Source organism: Hibiscus syriacus, unplaced genomic scaffold (assembly GCF_006381635.1).
Source record: "Hibiscus syriacus cultivar Baekdansim isolate YM2019G1 unplaced genomic scaffold, ASM638163v2 tig00111344_pilon, whole genome shotgun sequence".
NCBI lineage: Eukaryota > Viridiplantae > Streptophyta > Magnoliopsida > Malvales > Malvaceae > Hibiscus > Hibiscus syriacus.
Genome location: NW_024063067.1, coordinates 4,820 through 27,770, shown reverse-complemented (window position 1 = coordinate 27,770; position 22,951 = coordinate 4,820). Strand labels below are relative to the sequence as shown.

General features: G+C 34.9%; 2 pseudogenes; one reads left to right on the top strand and one right to left on the bottom strand.

The window, feature by feature from the left end:
* The first annotated feature begins 3,771 nt into the window (after window positions 1-3,771).
* On the top strand, window positions 3,772-5,813 carry LOC120159251 (annotated as a pseudogene).
* Window positions 5,814-5,880: 67 nt separating this feature from the next.
* On the bottom strand, window positions 5,881-8,469 carry LOC120159255 (annotated as a pseudogene).
* Window positions 8,470-22,951: the final 14,482 nt, after the last annotated feature.

The following is a 22,951-nucleotide window of genomic DNA, read 5'->3' as shown; positions in this document are numbered from 1 at the left end:
GATGGGTCCTTCTCTTTTGGTTCATTTTTGAGGCCTTCGTTTCGTTTGAATTTTCTTCCTTGGTAAGGTCTCATCATTTTTCTGAACCGTTTGGCAAACAATGCCATTTCCTCGTCATCATCATCATTATTAGAATCACTCTCATCTTTTGTGGATTTGAGAGCACTCCAATATTTTCTTCTTCTCCTTTTCCTTTGGTGTCTCTTCAACTTTATCAAGGTCCACCTCATCTTCGAGCATCATCTCATGAGTGAGGAGTGAACCGATAAGTTCTTCAAGAGTTAAGGACGATAGGTCCTTAGACTCGATGATTGTCGTCTTCTTTGATTGCCATGATTTTGGGAGGGAGTAGACTGACTTCCTCACAAGCTTTTCATTTGAGATGATCTCTCCATATTATTTGAGACAATTGACAATCGTTGAAAATCTATCCGTCATAGCTTTGATGTCTTCATTTGGTTTCATCCTGAAATTTTCATAGCTATGCGTTAGAATACTAATTTTTGATTTCTTTACCTCATCTGTACCTTCATGTGTGACTTGAAGTTTGTCCCATATTTCTTTGGCGGTTGTACACGATGAAACTCTTCCGTATTCATCTGGTCCAAGAGCACAAAAAATAATATGGATGGCTTTGGAGTTGAGCTGGAACATTCTTGTCTCTCCTTCACTCCACAACCTTGGATGAGTGAGAGGTTGATGTATCCTTCTTCTACAGCATTCCATGCTCCCATGTCACTTGCTTGAATGAAGTACATCATTCTATTCTTCCAATAGGCATAGTTAGCTCCATTGAAGAAAGGAGGCTTGTTGACGGGCATCGAATCGAGACTAGAGTCGAAGTTTGAAGCAGAGGCCATTGGTGACTTTAATAATCGATATAACTCTTCCCGAATTGACTCAAGAGGCGATAAAACCTTCAAATGAGTTAGGCTCTGATGCCAATTGTTGAGTTAATCGATTGACGAAATCGGCCAAGAGGGGGGTGAATTGGCAATTAAAATTTTGTGGAAGCTTTTGCAGAAAATTGAAAGTAATTGCACAGCGATTTACAGTGGTTCGACTTTCTCAAATAAAGTCTATGTCCACTACCTTAGCTATCCACACTAAGGATTTTCCAACAAATTCACTAATTTGTTCTTTCTTTTGAGGCCAAAGAGATAACCTTACAATTCCCTCAAGAGTATACCCCAACTCTTGAGAACACTCTTTTTCCCAAAGAGAAGATTACAATTTGCAAACTTACAAGCTCACAACACAAGAAAACCTCACAAAGATGTTTGCACAATTCTAGAACAAAGAAAAGAACACTCAAAGATGAATACAATTGAGCACAAAAAGTGTTCTTGAAAGCAAAATGAATATTGAATGAAAATAGGCTTGAAATACTCAAACTTGAGGTTTGATGCTTTCTCTTTGATTCTCTCTTGATTCTAGTTGCTTGATGTTTCTTGTTGTTGATCAATGGCTTCTAAGCTTGCTTAAATACACCTTGGATCACTTCTGAACGTTGGGGATGATTAGAGAAGATATTATAGCCGTTTTAGTGTGAAAACATTTAATAAAACAGCTTGGAGCGTGGGGGGAATCGGTTCCCCCTTGAAGGGAATCGGTTCCTAAGTGTAAAATTCAAATATTTCGACCGTTGTACAAGGGGGGAATCGGTACCCCCTTAGGGGGGATCGGTTCCCTCCGAGCATACTGGAATTCTCGGAGCAAAACTGTTTAGGGGGGAATCGGTTCCTCCTATGGGGGGAATCGGTTCCCTCCGAGCATTCTGGAAATCTCGGGGCCAAAACCATTTAGGGGGAATCGGTTCCTCCTATGGGGGGGAATCGGTTCCCTCTGAGCAATCTGTAATTTTTGGCTTTGAATTGGTTCGAAATACTTTGTAAGATTATTTTGAAATTGTTTTATGATTAAAACTTAATTTTACACTTAAGTAAGGATTAAAAATGATTTTTGAAATATTTGGAGTAATGTTTTGATACTCGAATAGTTATATCGAATATACTTAGAAAATCATTTGGAAAATCTTAAAATCCATTTAACTTAATTTGTTATATCGAAATATCAAAATGTTTCAACAGAAGACTTACTTTAAACTTGGTAACCACCCACTTCAGCTCATCTTTCCAGCACTGCGCTCTTTGTGGCATGCCACACCTAGCAAAGGTCATCTCCCAAGCAGCATCCTGTATTTCATGGCCAATGAAAAGATTACTTCGAGACTCCGCCTCAGCCTCACAAAGCGCACACACACCATCAACAGTCATTACCATTCGTAATAGTCTATCCTTAGTTGACAACTAGTCAAGGGTAGCCATCCAAGAGATTATAGCATGGCGAGGAACATGCATAGGAAATCATATCACCCGCTGCCATGAAACCCAGTCTCTCTTTGATCTTATCTCATACCATATCTTCTTTGTTCCCAGTTATTGTCAATCAATACCAGAATTCTCAGTTACCTCTTTCAAAAGTCTAAGAAGGGAGAGCATTTTCCTCAAGCTCTAACTAGCACATCTCTGCGATTCAAACTCCCAAATGTCCCTCCCTTTAATAATATATGCCTTAACCTAGGCCACCCACAAAGATCCCTCATTAGCAAGAAACTTCCTCAATAGCTGAATGTGACAAGCCCTATTTCAACATGACAAGTCTTTTAGTCCAAGACCTCCTTCGATTTTGAGAGAACAAATACGCTCCCAACTCACCTTTACACTTGCTGTAGGCATATCTGAATCCTTCTAAAAGAATCACATACATAATTGCTCCACCCTTTTCACTATTGCTTTAAGGAAAACAAGTTGCCTGCTCCAAAAGTTTGTAATACTATATAACACATTGTATTAACTGTAACTATCCGACATAAATTAACTTCCTATTTCCCCAATGTTACAATTGCAACTTTTTATATTACAGTTACCAATAAAGAAACAAGATAAAAATGCAAGGAGTAATGATGTTGTTTACCCTAAAATTGCAGTGTGCTACATTCTGAGGGTTCATTCATCCTCTGTCGCTAGGAGTGTTCATTCGGTTAAAACGGTGACTGAATGAACTGAATTATCATTAATCGAAATAAACGAACTTTTTTTTCTTTAATCGTTAATCGAACAAACTTTTTTTTGAAAATATTAACCGAACCGAATAAATTTCGGTTAATTCGGTTAATTTTCGAATTAACCGAAATTTTTTAAAATTTTCTAAATTATATAAAAATTGATTTTTTTAATTAAAAAAGTACAATTAATTTAAATAATATATAATTATAAAATAAAAATTTTATATGGATTTTTTAATTAATTAATATTGATTTAAGTTTAAAAGTTATTAGATCCTAAATTATTAATTAAGTTTTAAATAGTTTGGTCTCAGCTCATATGTTATATATAATATTTAACATTTAAAATTTAATTCGGTTAATTAACCGATTTCAAACCGAAATAACTGTTAACCGAATTCTAAAAAATTATTAATCATTCATCAATCGAACTAATTCAGTGACAAATCAAATTAATCAAACTATTTCAATTCAGTCAATTAAAACAAAAATAATGAACACCCCTAACTGTCGCAGCATAACAGCTGCCATACCAGCCTGATTCTATTCATATTTGTACATTTCCGATTTGTCAATTTTCGAACTTCCATTTAAACGGCACCGTTATACTTCGTTCCCTCACCAAAAAGCCAAAAACCGTATCTATAAATTAAATCTTTTGGCCGTTTCAAAAAATCAAAATCAAAATCAAAGGCCCCCTTTACTTAATTTCCATTGGTCATCGGTTTTTCCATTTCTTTTCACCCCATAACTCTTACTTAATTCCGTTTTTCTTTTCAGTATAATTTCTCCTAAACTATCTTCTTTTTATTTTATTCTTTTTGAATTTTCTCTTCTCGATCTATCCACCCCGAGTAAGTTCAATAGCTTCCGTATCTATATTATCTTATTTTCTCTTTTTGGATTGATTGATTTTTTTTTGGATCTTGCATGTTTGAGAGAGAAGGGGAATGGCGCATAGAGTAGATCACGAGTACGATTACCTCTTCAAGATCGTGTTGATCGGCGATTCTGGAGTTGGAAAGTCGAATATTCTATCTAGGTTCACCAGAAACGAGTTCTGTTTGGAATCTAAATCAACAATTGGCGTCGAGTTCGCTACTAGAACCCTCCAGGTTTTTATCATAGTTTCAATCAACTCAATCTCTGATTCGTCTTCGTGTATGTTTAATTTTTCCCGCTGAAAATTAGTTGTTCTCGAAGTTCCTTGAATTTTGAGTGATAAATTATCTTCTTGATATTTTAGTGTGTTAGAAATGCTTATGATCTAAAGTACTTCAGGGGAACTTTGCATGATTAAGTTGGCCGTGAACTTTATGCAACTTATTTGCATAATTAGTATCTAAAAAAGTCATCTCAGTAATGTGACATGAGGAATCCGATCGCCTTTTCTTGCTCTATGGTTTTAAATTTTGAAGTTCCTTTCGAAGACGATGTAGTTAGGCAAGAAAAAAAGATGGCAGGATAGTGATGATCGTCGAAGATGCTTTAGCATTGTAGTTGAGTTCAGAAACATGATATGAATATACGAATTATTCGGTCTAATTTTTAGTAACAATTTCTACATATAAGAAATGTTGGAGAGTTGATACTGAATTGAAAATTAAGTTATTATTTTTTATCCAAGCTTTTTATGATGTTCAATTCTAATGTTAATAATATGAAGTATGTTGTTGTTTCTTATGGACCTATGACATAATTGATTTGGTTCTGAAAAAGTCCAAATTGTTATTTGTTGGTTTGTCATTTGTAGAGTTGTTAGGACCCCTTAATATGATCCCATATTTTCAACCCTTTAATCCAAAGTATATTTTAATCTTTGTTAGATAGTGCTCATGGTTATGCAATTTGGTAAACTGATGGTTTTGTTTGTATTATTGAACTAATTTCTATCAATTTTCATGCTTTAGGTGGAGGGAAAGACTGTTAAGGCTCAGATTTGGGATACGGCTGGCCAAGAGAGATATCGAGCTATCACTAGTGCTTACTACAGAGGAGCTGTTGGTGCTCTTCTTGTCTACGACATAACTAAGAGTCAAACCTTTGATAATGCTCAAAGGTGGCTGCGTGAGTTGAGGGACCATGCTGATTCTAACATTGTAATCATGATGGCCGGAAACAATCCGACTTGAATCATCTCAGAGCGGTTTTCTGAGGAGGATGGTCATGCTCTGGCTGAGAGGGAAGGTCTTTCATTTCTCGAGATGTCGGCACTGGAAGCAACAAACATCGAGAAGGCATTCCAAACCGTATTGAATGAGATCTACCATATCATAAGAAAAAAGCGTTGGCAACCCAGGAAGCAGCTGCTAGTATTGCGCTTCCGAGCCAAGGAACCACCATTAATGTCTCAGATACATCAGGCAACACTAAAGGATGCTGTTCTACTTAACAAGGTGATAGGTTATATTTGAGGAAGTGAAAAAAGTTGTTAGCAAGTTGTCCTTTTTCTTTTTCCTTTTTTTTAGCTGAGAGAGAGACATGTAGAATACTTGGCTTTTGTTTTAAAAGAACCATATTGTTTGGTATTAGTATGATAAGGCCGGCTTATACTTTGTCATTTTTTCTCAACGCGTTCCCCTCAGAAGTGGAAGTTGGAAGGTTAAGTGGGAAGTCGCTATTAGGAAGAGAGAAGCATAATTGATTATTTTGATCAAGTCTCTAACTTGTAATAATAGTGCCTCCACTTTTATAATTTGTACTTTGATGGTTTTGAGAATCGAAAGGTTCGAATTAGAACTGGCAATTTGGCAGGTATGTAGGTTTATTGGCTTTGTACAAATGAAAAACAAACTCAACAAAGAAAAGAAAGATGTGCTAATGTGGTAATTTATTATGAAGTTGATAGGCATACACACACCTAGTAGGATTCGAAAATCTGATATTTCCAGTCAGACTCCGTGTTTAAGTTTACAAACTGCTATAAGCCTATAACTGCTCGATTTGTACAGTTATGTGATGAATTTTATATGTTTTTTCACAGAAATCCCTGATCTTGCTAATTATCTCCTTAGACTCGACTCCTGGCTTAGCAACTACATGGCAGGACAATACAAGTTTCCCAACAGTTATTGCCCATACGTGTAGGTCATGAATGTCTTCGACTCCATTGATACCCTTGATACCACTTTCCAGGATCTCGATATTAATGTCTCTCGGTGTCCTTCCCATCAATATATCGAAAACGTCTCTAAGCATCGGTAGAGTGGTACTTAGGGCCAACGTAGAGAAGACGAGGTGCAGAGAAGATCAATGATCAACCACTTCGGTTTTAGCCAAATAACGGCTGCGGCAATCATCACCCCGACAGACTGAATTAAGTCAGTCATAACATGCAAGTACGCTCCTTGGAGATTTATGTTCAATATCTTCTTCTTTGTACTACTCAGCACTAGACTAGTTTCATCTTCCTCGTCTAAATCACAAGGTTTACTGCTGTAATGGTGATGGTGATGTTCGTGGTGGTGCTGGTGATGGTGATGTTCATGGTGGTGATGATTGTCCCCCAAAACATGGTGATTGTGGTCATGACCCAGCCAAAGGACTAACATTGAGTTGATAACAAATCCAAATGCTGCAACCGCAAACATGAGTGCCCCATTTATCTCCTTTCTATCGTGGAGAAGCCTGTCAAGCGCTTCATAAATTAAGATTAAAGATATGAGCCATATGAGCTGCACAGATATAAGAGCACCCAGGACTTCAAGACGACTGAATCCAAAGGAATGGTATGATGTTGCCTTCCATGCTGAAGCCCAGACCGTGAAAAGAGATATGAGAATCCAGCAACATCAGTGAGCAAGTGGGCGGCATCTGTCAGAACTGCAAGACTATGGGCTTTCACTCCACCAATAATCTCTACTAATATCACCATAAGATAGAAAATAATAAGCCCAGAAAGTTGGGATGCCGACTTTCGTCGTTCCTTTGATTCCAAATAAATGTTTTCTTGCAAGGAAGTAGAAACAGAGAAGCATTTCGACTCGACTGGAATTAAATGACAGTATTTTCTTCAGAGACCAGTGGAAACTCGATTTTCATTTGATCCTTAAATCTCAAATGGGGTCTTTTCAGGATCCATCTTCCTGCACAACAGGACCATATTGATTCAAACAAATAAACAAGATGGAAGTTAAAACCCTTAACACAGAAACTTCAGTTTCATTCAAACTGCCAAATCAATGTGTGATTAAACAACTTGTAAAGATCAAGGTCATCAACAGAAGCTCGGAGCAATTGATCAATTCCTTTCGAGTTCACTTTCACAATTTTAACTTGATGGAAAGTTTCTCCAAATTTCATGCACAACCAAAAGCTCTTGAATCAACAGGACTGAACAACCAAAGAACTAACAGTATATACCATCCCTGTCTCTTCTAAATTAAAAGACAAATCAGTTTACACACAATAGCTCACAAACTAAACCAATGCATATTGATATCCAGCTCCTACAAGGACACAGACTCAGCCAGGCAGATCAAAAAAACTATGCATATAGCTTCTCAACTCAATATAATATTTTTTTTTGAAGGATCAACTCAATATAATAGAACAAGGGGACTTATATTTTACCCTCGTGGCAGGCTAAAGTTAATTTCCAAAGGTGAATTGATGCATTAAATGTAATACTAAAGGTATATATATGCACCAAAATTTACTTCTCTTCTCTTGCATGATAGCTGGTAATACCTCTGAACGTAATTCTTTTCAATAACAATCATACTGAAAAATTCTCTATTTTCTTTTTGGGATCTTGTTCGTCGACTTCATATCCCTCCAAGTCGATGCATAAACCTCAAGTATGAAATTGATACATTGAAGGTACTGAATTGATTCATTCAAAGTTCATAATTTCAGCATATGACACACAAACCCTAGCTAGGTAACTGGCTAAGGCATTAACCAATAACCGTACATGGAAGAGGGAAAAGGGACTTAAGGTTCGAGACATGGGAAAACGGTTTTGATTTTAAAAGTGCAACTTTAATCAAGTTCATAAATTTGTTAGAGATCCCTATTCCATGAGAATTTTGTGAATTTGAAAAATTATATGATGTATGCATTTCTTTATCACAATTACATAATAACAAACGAAATCTAAATTTCATATACCCAAAATGCATAAAAAAATCCCTTTTTTTCTATTCCATCTAAACTTATATTTATAGCTACAATTCGAAAACAGAAAATCAAATACCCATTCCATAATATCTCAAGAAAAACGCAAATAAAAAACCGATATATTTACCAGAGAACCAGAGCTGAAGGATCCAGAAAATAGAAGAGGCCCGATCCTGAAAGGAGACTATTCAAACAATCTTACTGTATAGATTGGGATTAGGTCAAAATCTATAGAAAAAGGGAAATTTCTGATGTGGGAATCAGCAATGATGCAGACATCAAACATTTATTAGGAGTTTCCAAAAATATATATATATATTCCTTATCATAAGACAGCAGATTTGGAATTTATGAAGACTTTTTTTCACTTTCAGTTCCGTAAGAAATGGAGGAAAGCTTACATTACACGCGCCAAAAAGCGATTGAAATGGATTCTGCGGCCAAATTGTTGTCCCTTCTTTGAAATAACAAAAACAAACAAAATCCTAGTTTTTTAGTTTCTCTGTTCTTTTCCGAAGAATTCTAATTGGGAGTATTTCAAACATCGGTAAATTTGTGGTTTTCGTGCTTCTACTTTATTACGTTTAAAATTTGATTCACGTACTTTTATTTTACCTAATTTTAACACTACTTCTAAATACAGTAAAATTCACACATCATTCATCACATACTACTAATTGTTACCTTTTAAAATGATATTTATATGGTTATCATGAGTTAATTGCACCAAATGTCTTCAACTATGACTCATTTTAAATTGGTGCTTAAACTTTAAATATTTTAATTTCATCCCTAAATTATGACTATCATTTTAAATTAGTTCTCAAACTTTGAACCTTTCAATGTCATCCCTAAACTATATCTTCATTATAAATTGATCCCCCAAACTGTCTGAACATTCCAATTTCATCCCAAGCTATACATATGCACTAATCACATCCCTTTTAATAAAATCGTTAGGCCATGTTTGAAAAAAAATTGGTTAAATTATGGTTGAAACTAATTGCATATTAGATGATCTAGGGATAGAATTGGAATATTCAAAGTTTGAGGACCAATTTAGAAGAGAGTCATAGTTTAAGGATGAAATTAGAATGTTCAAAATTTAAGGATTAATTTAGAAGAGCCATAATTTGAGGATGAAAATTTGAGGATGAACTTAAAATATTAAAAAGTTTAAGAACCCAAATAAATAATGCTATAATTTGGGGATATATGATGCAATTAACATGTTTCCCCCATCACTCATGGTTAAAGTTTCATATATTAACACGAATCGAACACCTTAGTGGTAAAAGATTGTTATTCTTTGAGGTCTCGAGTTCGAGCATTAGGAAAGTCAAAGATGTGAGCGTTCAATTCTAATGGTTGAGAGCTTATCTTTGAACAAATATTATATTGTACCTACACCATATTAATAAAATATTCAATTATTATGCACCACATTTCAAAAAGTTTTAGGGTAATTACCTTTTAGCTCACTAAATTATGGTTGTGTTTCTATTCTTACTATTAAATTAAAATTTGTATCTATTAGGTCATTAATTTTTTTAATTTAATTCCAATCAAGCTATATATTATTAGAAAAATAACGATGAGACTAATTGGTTTTTATTACTTTTTACCATGCTGGAATAAAAATACCCACATCATTATGCCACACAAGTAAAAGATAAAATAAATAATTTACTAAAGTTGATGACTGTTTAAAGGAATCTTAAATCCAAATTTACTTTTCACTATTGTTGTTCATGGAGCATGTTGAGAAGAGAAGGTAGAAGAAGGAAGTAAAGGAAGCAATAGAAGGTTGACGTAGAAAATGATTCATAAATTGGATGCGATTTGTGGAGCTCGTTCTAGGGTTATAAGAGTTAGACTGATAATAATTATGATAGAAGATTTAGGGATGTGAAAACTATTAAAAAAGGGTAGAATTTACAAATTCTTTTCTGATATGATCCATTGATGAGTGATTGATGAAGAATAGTAATTGTTGATCTTTAAGGTTTGTGGTTTTGAAGAGAGAAAGAAGGAAAGTGAGAGATTTTAAGCTTTTGCTTCTCATTATTATGTTTATGGTAGATTGATGTTGGAAACATCTAGGGTAAATTTGCGAACTTATATTATTGGTGGGGTTGCTATGTTATGATAAATGTGTTAGTATTTATGGGTGACTTAATTGTATCACATGACTATCGTTTTAAATTAATTTCTAATTTTTAAATATTTTAATTTAATATATAAATTATGACTATCATTTTAAATTAGTCTTCAAACTTTTGAACAGTTTAATTTCATCCCCAAACTATGACCTTCATTCAAAATTGGTTCCCAAACTTTTTAAACATTCCAATTTCATCCCAAACTATACATATATATATATTAATCACATCCATTCTTAATAAAATTGTTAGGCCAAATTATATTATTATATGTTTGGGGAAAAATTAGGTTAAACTATGGTTGAAACTAATTACATATTTGGATGAATTTGGGGATGAAATTGGAATATTCCAAAGTTTGGGGACCAATTTATAAAGATAAGCATTGTTTAGGCCTTAGGGATAAAATTAGAATGTTCAAAAATTTAAGGACAAATTTAGAATGAGAGTCATAGTTTGAGGATGAAATTAGAATCTTTGAAAGTTTAAGGACTAATTTAAAATGAGGGTTATAATTTGGGGATATGACGCAATTAACACATTATGGGGTTAATGTTTGTGTTTAAGATGATATGAATGATATATATATAACCATAGTAATAGAAATTTATGTTTTCCCATATGATAGTAATCTCACCTTAATAATGAATGTTAAAATTGCTATAAATTTTGGTAATGGAAATTATGTATTACAAAAGAATGCATAACATCATTCATTTCATTAATTATGAAAAATTGTCGATACATTATTGTTTTGATATACCTTTATATGTTTGGTCGATCCATAAAAATTAATAACACGTCTTACCAATTCTATGAAAACCTAGAAGTATATTTTCATCTATAAACAAAAACTATTGATTGATCCCTATGAGGAAAACAGAAGAATTTTATATTTGTAATCACAAATCACAATACTATGATCACGTGTAAGTTTAATGGTCAAATACATATAAAAGAGCAAATTATCAAACAGAATTTGACGTTCTCGAGTGCAAAGGACTTTATCATCTTTCAAAATTTAATTGGATAAATTTGCTAACTTTTTTCCTGTCCTATTCTTATTTTTTTTTGTGTGTGGGTAAAGGCATTAAGCCCTAGGAGTTGCATGTCTTCTTATTTTTTGAGAAGTATCAATACATCAGCAGGTGGATTCGTGGGTTCGTGAGATGATGAATCTCAAAGTCTGTTGTGACAGCAGTCTTGGCCGGAGAGTCGGCTATTCGGTAGCTTTTACGTGATTTCATGTCGGAAACGAATGTTCCAGTTCCTTCCTACTAGCTCCCAGATGTGATGGATAATAGAAGCAATGCCCCCATTTGTAGGTTTGTTCTTAATACGTCTTAGTGCTTCAAGACTATCGGTTTCCACCTGTAGTTGCCTTATCCCAGCTTCAGTTAGCATTCCTGTGTATACTCCCTATAGTTCAACTTCTTCTATCGTGCAAATACCTATGAATTTGTAATATCCTATAATCAATTTTCCATGGTGATATCTCAGAACGCCTCCACATTTCGCGATTCCACTCGATTAATTCTTACTTGTGAAGATATTCCTTTTTTTTCATTTAAATGTTATTTATATTATTATTATTATAATTATTATTATTATTATAATTATTATTATTATTATAATAATTATTATTATTATTATTATTATATATTATTTATTAATATTACAAAACCCAAATGGAAGCCCAATTACAAACTTGGTGGCCCAGACCAATGAGCCCATAACAAACCCTAACAGATTAGGGTTTTCTTATTCCTCAGCCGCCATCCTCAATGTCAGTCGTTGGATCTGGTTTGATCCAACGGTCCACAGTTTGCCAGAGGAAACCCTAGGGTATCAATACCCTAGGGACACGTCCCAGCGCCGCCGTAGATTCCAGAAGACCACGAAGCGCTGCTTCAGCCTCGTCACCACTCCAGCCGCACACATGTCATCCCAACGGTGAGTCACCACTGGGAGTCCGGTGACTCACCGAACTCCACCCTTCGGACCGGTCCGAGACGAGCGCCGGTGATGGCTATAAAGCCATCACCTAACCTGTAAAGAAGAGACCACGACAACAAACGAAAAAAAAGAAAAAGAAAAGAAACAACAAGGAAAGAAAAGAGCGATCAAACCAGCAACTCCAAACGTCAAAATAAGCAAAGAGAAGACGGAGAAATACTTACCGAGGAAGCTGCAGCATCACCGGAACCTTAACGCGTCATCGGAAACCTTCGAAAAACGAAGGTATTTTTGTAGATTTGCTCCAATAGGGAATGTTTTAAGGGAAACGGTCATCGGAACCATCAATAGGATGGTCCGATCTACGTTTAGGTGTAAAAAAAATTTTCCGGCCACCGGATGCGGTGGCCGGCGGTGTGGATTACGGCGGCAGACGGCTGCCGGCCGACGACCGGCTTCCCTCCGATGAGGGAAGCTAGAGAGAGGCGAGAGAATTCTTCTCTCTCAGTTAGAGAGAGAAGAGAAAGGAACGAAGTGAAGATGCTGGCCCTTTGGGCCAGCCAGTTGAAGGGATATATACCCCTTCCCAAACGACGCCGTTTAGGGGAGGGGTATATCCGTAATTTCCTTTTGGCTAAACCCTTTCCGCAACCATCTTAATTTTGTAACATTCCATTTTAGTCACTAAATCGAGTTTATAATCCTTTTAATTCGGTTCTTTAATTTCAATTTTATTTATTTTAGTCCTTTATATTAAAATAATATATATAGGGTAAATATCATATTTAATCCCTTAATTTTAATAATTAATATTTTAATCCCGAGTTTATATTTTTAATTTATTTTAATATGATATTCGAATTTTAGATAAGTTTTATTTTCACTAAATTAATAAAATAAGAAAATAGCATGTTTAATCCCTATAATTTTGATTAATCATGAATTAGGTTTTTAATTTTACTATAATTTAGTCACTAATTTTAAATGTTTTCATTTATTTTACTGCTTTTAAATATATCGTTCTAATTGTATTTTTATTAATTTTACTTGTTTATATATTTAATATTTTTATTATATTATGTAGTCATAAATATATATATAAATAATAATTTATATTTTTTCAATAAATTATTTTAATATTTATTTTTCAATATCGAAGAAAAGGGCATCTTAATACAACTGGATGTCCTATTCTGGTATTTTAAAATTAAATATTATAAAAAATTATTATTTAATTTTATTTAAATTAATATTTATTAATATCAAAGAAAAGAGCTGTCTTAAGGCACCTAGAAGTCCTTTTCTGATATTTTAAATAAATAAATATTTTTATATAATTTTGAAATAATAGGATTATAAATTAAATATTTTGATTTTTTAAATTTAATAATAGAGACAATTTATAATTAAAAAGTACCAATTTTGGGCGTTGTAGGGGTGCTAATCCTTCCCTAAACGTAACCAACCACGAATCCCTTTTATTATTAAAAAGAACGAATTTTTGGTTATAAACGCAGATCAGTTCATTTTTAATTGATGTTTTCTTAAAACTCTTTTAAAAAATAATTTTTAGGTATTCGACCTACCTGACCCAAAAGGCCGATGGCGACTCCCAATTATTTTCAAAACCATTTATTCACATCAATTTTGCCGCCAAATAAAATTTCGTGCCCGGACGAAAACCGGTTACGACAGCTTGGCGACTCCGCTGGGGATCGGTCAAACTTTTAAAATCAATTATAAATTGTCTCTATAAATTAAAATTTATATATTTAATTTATAATTTTTTTCTTTCAAATTTTTTATATATTTATTATTTTCATAGTATGTATATATTTTCCTATTAATATTTTTTTATTTACAAGTATTTTATTTCATTATTTATTTTTCTGTCAGAGGTTTGAACATTTCTCCTCACACACAACACTTGCATTACATAACATAAAGCTCTATAATTGAGTTGTCCCTTTTAAGTGGGAGTGAAAGCGACGTCTTCGTGAGAATTTATTCTCCGTGTCAGACCTAGCAAGTAACTTTCGGGGTTCATATGCTCTATGTCTTCGTGAGAATTTATTCTCCGTGTCAGACATAGAGAAATGTATCCCCTCGAATTGAACTCGATCCACTTTAGTCTGTGATGGACTAGGATTGAGGGTTATCAACCCAAGGGGGCAATAACAAGGACAATTCGGGTACCTTTATTCTTAGATCTGAAACCTTGCATATAATAAACCCTAAAAACTCTTCCAATCTGAAGTCATGCCGAAATTTTGTCCAAAATAGGTGTACACACAGGAGAAATGAATTCTAACTTTCCTGTTAATTTATTTATTTTCTTTACTGATTAAATTACATGTAAATTTAAATTATTTAAATTATGAAAAAGCATGTTAGGTAGATATTATTGTTAAATTCTATATTATGTAAACTAATTCATTTCTTTTTGTGTGTTCTTTATTTTTTTTTATTTTGCATAGCATCATACAGGATAAAAGGAATTGATCCTCGTGTTAATTGTCTCATTGGAAAGCCTTCATCCATGGATAAAAAGTGTTCAAATCAAATAATTCTAAACTCAGAAGTAAGACAGTGGGCTGAGGACTTACAAAGACAAGGAGGAGACAGTCTGCAAGATGATTATGTATCGGACTTGGCCAATTATGCTTCAGTTTCGCTAAAAAGAAATGACATGCAAGATTTGCGAAGCATTTGGGAAAGTTGGGACTCAAACAAAAAGTTGCAGTTTTATCAGACTTATGGAGACATCCCATATTTGCTCTATGTCGAAGTTGATGATGACTTACTTCGAGCCCTAATTCAATTCTGGAATCCATGGTACAATTGCTTCACTCTCAATAAGGAGGACTTGGTCCCTACTATTGAAGAGTACACAACTTTGCTACATATAGAAGGGGCTTTAGAGAATCGAATCTATTCAAAGTCAATTAAAACTCAACCCTTTCGAGTTAAATTAGCAAAGATTGCCGGAGTACGAGAAGAATGGGTGGCATCCCGTACAAAACAAAAAGGCGAAAGCGAAGGCATTGCTTGGACCAACATTAAAGAACTTATTCAGAGTCATCCAGACACTAAAGTACGATTCGATCTATTTGCTCTGAGTATGTATGGTATGGTCATCTTCCCAAAAGTATTGGGATATGTTGAAGCTGCAGTGGTAGATTTGTTTGAACAACTACCGAAAAAGATTAATCATGCTTCTGCAATTCTAGCAGAGACCTTCAGATCGTTAAATGCTTGTAGAAAGCTAGGAGGTGGACGATTCTCAGGGTGTACCCAGTTGTTATATGTTTGGATCCGTAGTCATTTTTGGAGGACAGAAAAGGTTTCATACCGACGCTTTAATACGGATTACTCACCATTAAAAGAATTTCTGGAGCAAGAATGGCCGAAAGAAATTAAGAAAGATATGTGGATTAATGCCTTTCGAAATCTGCAAAGCAATGAAGTTGTTTGGCGAGCCCCATGGCAAATCCAATGGGAATTCTTTTACAAATGTGGTGATTACAATTGGATAATGTTGCTCGGATTATGGGGAGGAATTGGATATGCACCACTTCTGGTCATAAGACAGTATGAAGGTCGTCAATTTGTACCTGTCACCGCTGGATTACATTCATCTGAGTTCGCATTCCACAATAAAAATTATAAAAGAAATATCATGGAAGCCGTTATAGCTTGGAAAACAACTTTTTGTATCCGAGCTAAAGCAGCAAAAGAAATGCTAACTCCTGATTATGAGGAATGGAGATATGTCAGGAAAAATGAAAATATTCCTCTACCAGATCAAAATGAGGATATCTCTATGGAAGATCGCATTAAGGTGGTTCCATCAGAAATTGAAATCCTGAGAGCTGAGTTTGAAGCAGAAAGAGAAGGCTGGTCAAGAGAATTTGAGCAAATGAGACGAGATAAAGCTATGTTGGAATGTTGATATTGACTTTCATTCATCACAATGTGCAATGTTGAGAGAAAACAAAGAAAAAGTTGAGGGTGAATTTAGAGCATTAAAGAAAAATTACCAAGAGTTATATAAATCTCGGAAAGCATCAGGACCAAGCCAATCAACGGTACAGATGACCAGAGAATTGAACATCGAGAAAAGTCGAGTTGAAGATCTGAAAGGAAAGAATAGCCGTCTACTCAAAAGCCTTGAGAAAGGAAAGCAAAAAATGGAAGATTTTGAGGTCGACAGAAGAGAGCGAATTATAAAACACAAGGCTGAACACCGTGAGATCATGAATGAAATGCAAAGAGAAAGGGATCGAGCCAAAGATTTAGAAGAGATGAAGAATGACATCTTTGATAAATTTGAAGGTGAGAAAAATATCATGTTCAAGGGTTTTGAATCTGAAATGAACCAGCTGATTGCTGAACTTGAAGTCAGGGGCCAAAAGATTGAAGAGTTCAATATTGAAAAAGAAAAATGGGAGTTGGAAAGAAAGAATTTCAACACCAAAATTGAGGTAGAGCAAGAAGTGGCTAGCAATTGGATGCAAAGATACAGAAACAAGAATGTTCAAATCCAGAAGATTAATCAAAGAACGCAAGAAGCACGAACAAAACTTGAAGAAGATCTGGATCAGTCTAGAAACAAAAACTCAGAGTTTAATGCTTACATTTTGCAACTTGAAGAGTCATTATTTCAAGAAAAGGTTCGTCTAGGACCTAATGATCTCAAAGAAATTAATGAGGAAAGTGCTTCACTGCGAAGACGCATTAGAGATCTTGAAAAAATTCTGCACAATTGTCAAGTCAGAATCACTAAATTAGAGCAAACTCTGGAAGGAACTAATGAACAATGGCAAAATTCAAATGATTTTTATGTTGAAAGAAGTGAAGAAAGAAGTAATATGGTGTTCTAGGCCATGGTACAAATGAGCGAAGTTGCTAGATATGTTGGGGAACTAGCTGTTGAAGCTAAAATAATTGAGCATCACGTTGATCCAGTTTCTAAGTTTGGAAAGAAGGTGTCATAGTTAATGAAAGAAATTATAGAGCTTAATAGGAAAGCTACGCCTTATCTGTAGTTATGAAATATTATAAAGAAACTTTTGTATGCCGATGAAAGTTGTTCTATGACAGTTAATTTTTTGGGATCAATACCTTTTTGCATACATGCATTTTGCATACATTCATTATTCATTTCATGATTTTCTTTATGGATATTTATTAAGATAAAATTCATTAATTAAAATTTGGAAAAAAATAATATCAAAAGATTTTTCAATCGCAGTTATTCTGGCCAAAAGAGAAATACAACATCACTACGGTACTAGACAAGCTACTAAGAGAATTATGGAGGATAAAATACAACGTATTGAGGAACATCATAATAAAGAACAAGCAGAAATGAGAATGAAGCTGGAGAAAATTGAAGCCAGTATTGCAAATTCACAAGACAGCATGATGCAGAAAATAGAAGACATGTTTAAAAGGCAAGCTATCATTGGAAAAATGCATGAAAATCCTGTATCTTTCGACCAAGAACCTATGTATCCTCTAGGTTTTCCACCAGAACCAATTATCACTGGTACTACACCTATACAAATCAATGCTCGCACATCAGCATTTCAAGAAGCCAAACCACATGAAAATCAACAAGTGGATCCTGCATCTTCAAGCAAAAATCCACTTATATCAGATGTGAAAATAGGGGATTTTAATACTGAGCATTTAATCCCAGATTTGAATGAGCTGAATGAGAAAGAAAAAGTAAATGAAGAATTGACCAGACAGATCAAGAGCTTAGAAGAACGAATGAAATCCGTGGAAATAACTGAATCATTCTATGGGTTTGACGCTAGTGAGTTGAGTTTGGTTCCAGACTTAATCCTCCCCATCAAGTTCAAAGCTCCCGAATTTGATAAATATGACGGTACCACATGCCCTTCATCCCACATTACTATGTTTTGTCGCAGAATGACAGGATATGTGAAAGACTAGAAATTGTTAATTCACTGCTTTCAAGATAGTTTGACAGGACCAGCTTTAAAATGGTATACTCAATTGACCAAAGCCAACATTAGATCCTGGAAAGATCTGGCTAAAGCATTATTAGAGTAGTACCGCCACGTAACAGACATGGTCCCTGATAGATGGACTCTCCAAAATTTGGAGAAAAAGAATAATGAAACATTCAGACAGTATGCCCAGAGATGGCGTGACACAGCAGCCCAAGTTCAACCACCTTTGTCAGAAAAAGAGGCCACATTAATATTTGTCCATACATTGAAATCTCCTTATTTAAATCATCTAATGGGGAATGCAACCAGAAATTTTGCAGATTTGGTCATTTCTGGAGAACTCATTGAAAATGTCTTGAAAAGTGGTAAAATTGAATCAAATGAGGGGTCTAGTTCCAAAAGACCTATGTACCGGAAAAAAGAGAATGAAGTTAACAATGCAAACTCTTACAACAAGGATTCATCGAAAAGTGTTACAATAACCCAGCCAAGGGTTAAGAAAGAGGAAACAAACACTAATCGAGCAGAGTCCAGAGGATCTCGAAAGGAAAATGAAAGGTTGTCTTTTACACCTTTACCAGTACCATATGCTGAGATTATGATTGCTATTAAAAGCAGATGTCATACGGCCCTATCTTTGGTTCCCATGCAACCACCATTCCTCCTTGGTATGATACAAAGGCACACTGTGTTTACCATGAAGGAATTACGGGTCATTCTATTGAAAACTGTTTGGCATTCAAAAGGGTGGTTCAAAATTTGATCAACACTGAAAGTTGGAATTCAATTCCATCTACATCAAATCATCCATTGCCAAATCATGAGAAAAACGTGAATAATTCAGGAAGAGAACAGAAAGAAAGCAAAAAACTGACATTTCTGAAATTAAATCTCCTTTGTTTGGGTATTCCAACAACTCTCTTTAGCCGGTATAATTCCACAACAATTCAGGCCAAAGCATAATGAAGGCAAGAATTATTGTGAATATCATCAAGAGAAGGGGCATGAAATTCAACTATGTCTTGAGTTTAGGGATTTGGGCAAAATTAATGAATAGCAGAGAGATAGAATTCTTTGAAAAAACCAGGGAAAAAAGAAGATGATGTTTGCTCATCAGAGGATTCTAAACCTAGTCAAAGAACAAATGATCTGTGATCATTAATGTGAAATCATCTACGGTGATTCCTGCACCAACAAAGTCGAAAGTAGTTATCACAACTCCTTTACCATTTCCATACAAGATACCCGTAGGGTACCTTGGAATTATACTACCAATGTTTCAATGGTAGGAGGATCTTTTCTCTAGAAAAAACGGAAGAGAAAATACAGAGTTTGGGTACAACATCGACATCTGAAGCAGTGAGTGAAGTCGGTTTCTTTACAAGAAGTGGGGATGTTACTCTCCCGAAACATCCAATGCCTCAGAACAAGTGAAAGCAAAAGGAAAAGCCATGGGTAATACCTCAGAAGGTATTTGATGATGAATTCCCTCAGCATTCAATGAGCCTGTGACAGAAAACAAGCTCAAGAATTTTTGAAATTCCTGAAACATAGTGAGTATAGTGTGGTTGAACAACTACACAAACAACAAGCGAGAATTATCTTCTTGATCTATTGATGAATTCAGAAGCACATGAAATGCTTTGATGAAAATTCTCAAATCAAACATTTATCCCTGAAGATATATCCCTCAATAAACTTGACAGAATTGGGACATATAGCCGCTGACAATTACAAACGTTCACGGATGATGAAATACCTGAAGGCGGAATGGGGTCAGTAAAAGCTTTGAATATCACGACACATTGTCATGGTCATGTGTTGCCAGGAGTATTGATTGACAATGGATCCACTCTCAAACTTGATGCCTCTAGTCACACTTCAAAGAATGCCTGTGGATAAATCACACATGAAGAGCTATCAGAATGTAGTACGATCCTTTGATGGTACTCAAAAAGAGGTTCTTGGGAAAATGGAAATACCGTTGTTAATTGGTCCAGTCGTGTACAATATTGACTTTGTGGTGATGGACATCCACCCTACATATAATTGTTTATTGGGAGGCCATGGATTCATTCAGCAGGAGCCGTTCCTTCTTCATATCAGAAATTGAAATTTGTTGTTGATGGACAACTAATATGCGTCGGAGCTGAAGAAGAAATCATTTCGTCTGTAACAAGTGATGTTCCATATATCGAAACCAATGATGATGCTCTTGAATGCTCTTTCCGAGCTCTTGAATTTGTTTTATCGTAGAAGGAAGCAAAATTCCATATCCCAGATTATCTGATTGTACCAAGATGACGGTACGACAAACTTTAGGCATCGGAGCTAAAGCTGGGAAAGGTTTAGGAAAGAATCTTCAAGGGGATTTCGGTTCCTGTAAATATATAAGAAAGAAAGATCGTTTTGGGCTTGGATTTAAGCCCAATTTTCAGCAAAGAACAAAGAGATGAAAAGAAGATGTGAAGACAAAAAGGCAAGGTTGAAAGGGAAAGAAATCCTTTGGGAACACATATTTTTCCCACAGTTGAAGACCACATTCAGATCAGGGGGAACAATTAATGTAGAACAACAGCTTGTTGAAGCCTTTAAAGAAGAAAAGTTGACTAAAGATCAAAACATAGTTGAAGAAGCTATGAATGGATTATTTATCAACATGATCATGAATGACAACAAGACTGGCAAATACTTGGATAGGATTCGCCCATGTTTTCCTGGAGAAACACTCAACAATTGGACCACTGAAGATCTTCCTATAGTTTTAATATTAACGCAGAGTAATATTCAGAACTAATCTTATGTTTAGCTCAAAAGTAGAAAACTTTTTGTTATCTTGTAAAGGAAATTAGGTTAAATATAAGAAATTTTCTTTAAATTTTCAGATGGCAATCATTCTTTACATTTCTTACATTTTTACATTTATTTATTTCATAAATTTACTATATTCTTTCAGAAATATGTCCGACTTAAATTTGCAGGTGTCACCATGTTAATAGCATGTTTCTAAATTTAATCAAGAGATAAATTTAGAGCAGCAACCTATATGTCTGGAAGAAATCAATGGGTGTGAGGATGAACTGGAATGTGATGTTCCTACTGAACTATTAAGATTGGTAGAAAAGAAGACAAACAAATTCTACCCACAAAGAAGAGATTGAGACTGTGAATCTGGGAACAGATGAAGAAATAAAGAGGTGAAAATTGGTATACTCTGACAATCCAGATAAAACAAGAATTGATAAATTCTTCAAGAGTTCAAAGATATCTTCGCCTGGTTTATCAAGATATGCCTGGTTTGAATACAGATAGTGATGCATAAGCTTCCAATCAATCCAGAATATAAACCAGTCCAACAAAGCTCAGGCGAATGAGGCCAGAAATGTTGTTACAGATCAAAGAGGAAGTGATGAAACAGATCAATGCAGGTTTCCTACAGGCAGATAAATACCCAGAATGGGTAGCCAACATTGTTCCCGTACCAAGAAAAATGGGAAAGTTCGAATGTGTGTGGATTACAGAGATCTCAACAAAGCTAGTCCAAAAGATAGCTTTCCATTACCCCACATAGACACCTTGGTGGACAATACTGCAGGGCACGCATGGTTTTCATTTATGGATGGCTTTTCAGGATATAATCAGATAAAAATGAATCCTGAAAACATGGAAAAAAACAACATTTGTAACCATGTGGGGCACATTCTGTTATAAAGTGATGCCATTTGGATTGAAAAATGCAGGGGCAACGTATCAAAGAGCCATGGTAACTTTGTTTCATGACATGATGCACAAAGAGATTGAAGTATGGATGACATGATTGCCAAATCCCGAACTGAAGAAGAACATATTCAAAACCTGAGAAAGCTTTTCCAGAGATTGAGGAAGTATCAATTAAAGCTCAACCCCGCTAAATGCACTTTTGGGGTAACTTCCGGGAAACTTTTGGGATTTGTGGTCAGCAAAAAAGGAATCAAGATTGATCCAGATAAAGTAAAAGCGATTCAAGATCTTCCACCACCCAATACAAAAAAAGAAGTTCGAGGCTTTTTGGGAAGAAATTATATATCTCGGTTCATTCTCAATTAACTGACAAATGTGATCCAGTGTTCAAATTACTTCGAAAGAACAATCCTGAAGTCTGGAATGAAGAATGTCAAGAAACTTTGGATATTATTAAGAAATATTTATCCAATGCCCCCATTTTAGTATCACCAATGCCTGATAGACCGTTAATTCTCTACTTGACGGTCTTCGAAAATTCGATGGGATGTGTACTAGGACAGCATGATGAATCTGGAAGAAAGAAAAAGCTATTTATTATCTGAGCAAGAATTTACTGATTGTGAAATTCGATATCCACCATACAAAAAATTTTGTGCCTTGGTGTGGGCTACTCGAAGACTCAGACAATATATTTATACCATACTACTTGGTTGATATCCAAACTTGATCCTTGAAATTCTTAATGGAATCACCAGCTTTGACAGGCAGAATGGCTAGATGGCAAATGTTATTATCTGAGTTTGATATTGTATATGTCAACCAAAAAGCATAAAAGGAAGTGTCATAGCTGATTTTCTGGCCAGTCGTGTATCAAATGATTATCAACCTTGAGTTTCAATTTTCTGATGAAGATTTGTTGTGCATATCCATGAATAAAG